The sequence below is a fragment of the Rhipicephalus sanguineus genome, chromosome 11 (assembly GCF_013339695.2).
Source record: "Rhipicephalus sanguineus isolate Rsan-2018 chromosome 11, BIME_Rsan_1.4, whole genome shotgun sequence".
Taxonomy (NCBI): domain Eukaryota; kingdom Metazoa; phylum Arthropoda; class Arachnida; order Ixodida; family Ixodidae; genus Rhipicephalus; species Rhipicephalus sanguineus.
The window spans coordinates 30,082,275-30,087,015 of NC_051186.1; positions in this window are offsets into that span (position 1 = coordinate 30,082,275).

The following is a 4,741-nucleotide window of genomic DNA, read 5'->3' on the forward strand; positions in this document are numbered from 1 at the left end:
TGCTTACTGCTTAAGAAAATAACGAAATTGAGTTTGCATTATAATATTGGAAATCATTAGGAGCCATCTTAAAGACGTTAGGAAGGGGATTCGAGGAACGTTGTTTTACTGAATGCTCCGTTTATTCATGAGCGTCCCAACGAGCCGTTTCAGGCAACTTTCCGTAGGCACTGAATTTTCTATTGTCTCAAAGGTAAGTCTACGATACTTCATGCTCATAGCTATTAAGGGCGCCGTCTGTATTGCGTTTCTGTACTCATTCAATGTGAATGTTTGATACACAACCACCTCTCTATTTTACTTGTATTTGTTTCCCTGTTTTAGGCAGTCTTAAATATTTTCCTATTACTAATCGCCACGTAATAAGAGAGAGAATAACAATAAAAGAAAGGCGGGGAGGTTAACCAGGGCTGAGCCTGGTAGGCTACCCTGCACTGGGGAAGGGGGAGGGAGAAGAAAAGTTTGAGAGGAGTAAATGGGAGCTATAAGCGGCAATAGTGCGAATAGCGGCAGTGTCCTGCGACGCTTTGTGCAACTATACAATACGTCTGAGACATTTCTGTGTTGCACATGTTGTCTCGTTGAAGAAAAATTCCTAAAAGATTGCATGTTAGTGAGCATATCAACAAAGAATCCCTTACGCCAGCAGCTAAATAGAATCATGGAAATTCATTGCAATTTTGCGTCATCTACATATACACTAGGGGTATCAAACTCAGCTGATAGCCGGCGGGCCGCAGTCGCGACATTTAGCTCCAAGAGCCGGGACAGTGAAGATGGTGTGGTCGGAGAGAGTTTGAACAAAATGGTGTTGCCATTTGAAAGGATCCCGCATCTCATATATAGGTCATTTCTGAAGGGAATTTGGAGTCAGGATTCGAGAAACGTCGTTACCGATGAACACAACGAGTGAAATCTGGATGCGGATTGAAATGCAGATTTTTTGTTCCACGGCTATGTTTCAGCACATGGTCACCGCAGGTTCCTCACGAAAGAAATGCTTGAGACCAGTCAGGTCTGTGTAGCTCAGGAACATACTTATTTACAAAATAAAACAAATGGGACGGAGACGGTCATGTATGCGGGCCGGTACGCTAGCGAACGGTCTCAAACCCCGTATACACCACGCGTTCCCCCCTCAAAAAAAAAAAAAAAAGCCGCTACCAGCGTTGTTGCAGCAAAAAACGCCTGTTCGGATATACGGTATTGTGCAAACCTTCTTTTACGGACAAGGTAAAAGTCCACACCGTTATTTGCGCCGTCGTGCGAAGGCTTCCTATTGACGTTATTGTGATTATATGGTAACCCGCTAGCTGGTCGTCAAGCTGAGCAGCGACTCCATTCAAATGCAAACAATGACAAGCAAGAACCGCTGTCAGCGAAGTGTATAAGAGTTGTCCTGCGAAGAAGCTAAAACAAGCCCCCAATAAGTTTTTTTGGAAGGCAACTAATTCACTTTGAGCAAGAAGGGCAAAACTTTTGAGATAATAACAGACATTTCATTCAAGTGAAACAAAATAGGTCACAGTTAAGAAATTTTCGAGCAGACATTTTCGTGCATAGGCGTTTGCTGCTACATTATATGAATCTATAATAACAAATTTGAGAATGTATCGAAGTATCTTAAGATACAATTGCCAAGTATCGTATCGGATACAATTATTGCGGCAATATCTTGTATCTGTATCTCCAATACTTTTTGTTTGAGTATCTTGTATCGTATCGCGATACAATTTCAAAGTATCTTTGCCCAGCCCTGTTATGTTTATATATTAGTTTATATATGTTATGTTTACGTTACCGTGTATTACACATGTTGTAGACAATGTCATTGTCTCAACTGCCCTTGTAAAGGGTTCACTGGCCTCGTCAAGCTGTCCATAAACAACTTTCAGCCAGTGAACCTCTCCAGAATCTGTTTCTTTCTGGAAAATAAAAATGTTTTGATTTGATTTTATGTGTAAGTCTAGACGGTGTATGTCCTATACTAGCCTGTTTTTACCTGAACGGAGCACGATCCACAATGACGGACAGTAGCGTAGCCAGAAATTTTTTTTCGGGGGTGGGGGGATAGTTCAACCATACTTTGTGTGTTCGTGCGTGCGTTTGTATGTGTATGTAGTACATATACACATGCAAAACTGAAATTTTTCGTGGGGGGGGGGGGGGTGACCCCCACCTCCGTACGTGACGGATGTACGTAAGGCAACTCACTCGAGTCGTCGCATTTCGTTGCCATCTGCATGTTCTAGAAACTATAGTATAGAACATTACTACTATTGTATTGTCATCTTTTACTTAAAGGGAAGCTGAAGCACTTTTTAATAAAAATGACTTTGAGGCGTATAAAAACAGTTTGATCCCTGCTGCGTTTGAAAAGCGCTGTGAGAGCTCTCAAAAGGGAACGCAAATAGCACTTTTTGGCGAAAAAGCGGAGGCTGTAGCCGCAGGGCTTCTTGAGACGCTGAGTGAACGCGGTGACGTCATCCTCGGTATGCCGCGTTATCTGTAACAGCAGCAGAGCCGAAGTGCGGCCTCCTTGATTAGCTCCAGCAACGACGCGTCACGAGTTGGTCACAGAGGCCACGGCTGAAGATACGAGAGACGCTTGTATACGTAGCGCTCGGCTGTTTGTTGTTATTACAGATATCGTAATCCAGCTGCAGAAATTTCAGCTTTGCTATACTTACTTGAGACTTCGTCACATAAACAGTGCCTTCGCAGTTAGTTCGGATAAGTGAGCGGCGGGAACCTTCCGTCGAAGTGCAGCACGGCTCCGCCGAAGGTACCGAAGATGACGTTGGTTTCCACGCCCACATTTTCGGCGCGCTCGCGTGGGCGGAGCAAGATAAACTTTTCTTTCGCGTATTCTAGAGCTCCTACTGCAACAACCGCGGGAAAAATTACATCGTCGGCAATAATGCCGATCCTTGCTAACCATAGGCGTGCGCACAGGGGGGGGGGGGGGGGGGGTGCCCTATTCACCTATGAGGGGGGCGCAAAATCTGCCCCGTACATTGACCCTTCTAGTCACCTAAGAAGGGGGGGAGGTGCGCAATCTACCCCATACATTGACTTAGCAGGGTGGGGGCGCTGCGATGAACCTTTGCCTAGAGTTACTGTATATGTAGCATATACAGTAACTCTACCTTTGCCTGTGACTCTACCTTTGCCTAAAGCCCCTTGATGTTGGAAAGTAGGGCCGGAAAGTAGCGGCGCTGTTTTACCCACGCCGCCGCAACCTCGCCGCGCCGTAAATCTCCTCTTTTTAGGGGCGAAGCTCCTTAAGGCGGCACCCGTTCGTCCCTCGTAGTCATCGTAGTAGTCCGTAACAAGTCTTACGCTTTGACCTCCAAGGTGGTGCCGGTGGGAGATTTCTCCTGTGCGTTGTTGAACAATAAAAAATTCGCAGCGTGCGCGTTAACTAAAAGCCGAATTCTTCTGTCTCTCATTCCCCATTAGCAGCCATTGGCATGTTCCAGTAGGAAACGTTAGTAGAAGTAGAAGTGTAAGTGTTAGCTAAAAGCCGACTTCTTCTGTCTCTCATTCCCATTAGCAGCCATTGTTTACCTCCAAGGTAGTGCCTGGTAAGATTTCTCCTGTGCGTGATTAAACAATAAAAATTTTGTTCAAAACGCCGTTGATTGATGAAATAAACCAACGAAAGACGCCAGATGTTTTGTAAAAGCAGAACGAAAGAACGCCAGATGTTTTTCTTAAAGTGTAGTAGTAGTAGTTGTATGTAGCCACCTCTCCCGATCGTCAACGGGCGAGGTGGACCGGCAACGGCGCGAGGACCCTGCCGTACGAGAGTTAAATCACACTAAAAGACATACTTTGCGGGCGATACAGTCTAGTGAGCTTTCAACTTTCCGTCTTAATGTACATGATAAAGAAATTATTTCTACGAAAAACGCAAGGCACACCTTGAGCAATATATTTGGTTTTGGGACGCTAAATGGAACCATGAGGCGATGCGAAGCCGGAGCACTTGCACGATCGCGTTCCGTTGGCTTTCGTTGGGCATGCTACCGACCTCGCGTCGTGGAACGCGCGTCCTGTCTTCCCTCTAGCCTTGCCTTTAATTCGCACAGGGCGAGCGGGGAATGCGGTCGCTCTTGGCGCTCTTTCGCTCGGGAGCGGACTTCTTCCTTGCATTTCACCGATCACAAGTGATAACGAAGGGACCACGTAAACCAACAGTACAATAAAAGTTTGATGTTTAATATATACACGATGTTTCACACTCTTTATATTATGTACTGGGCGCATTTCACGGAAGAGTTTCACGGTTTACAGATGATTCCCTCCGTAGCTTCGCCCCACTCATCATCATTCACCCCGTGGATATGCTGTGATTTTTTTCACCCTCTCTTTCGTGGAGCCGGCGCATCTGCAACGCTGAGTGGCTGCGACGCGCGATACCTCCCAGTCAGGTGACCCTGACCATAGGGTTTCCTAAAATTAACTAGAGGGGACTCTGGCGCTGCGATCGTTCAGCTACCATGGGAATGATGGGTAGTACACAAATTTGCCTAGTCTTCGTGCTTGCGGCTTCAAACGTACTTGTGGCTTTGTTTATTGCTGTGTTTTGGCGTTTGTTTCGGATAAAAGAATAGACCGTTGTGAACTTCGTGACCAGGTTTGAATTGGTGAGCCAAAAAAAGTTAAAGTGGTGAAGCGGAACTGCTGACTTTTGGTGAACTTTGTTTTGCGACAAAGCGGATGCAGCCGACGCGGA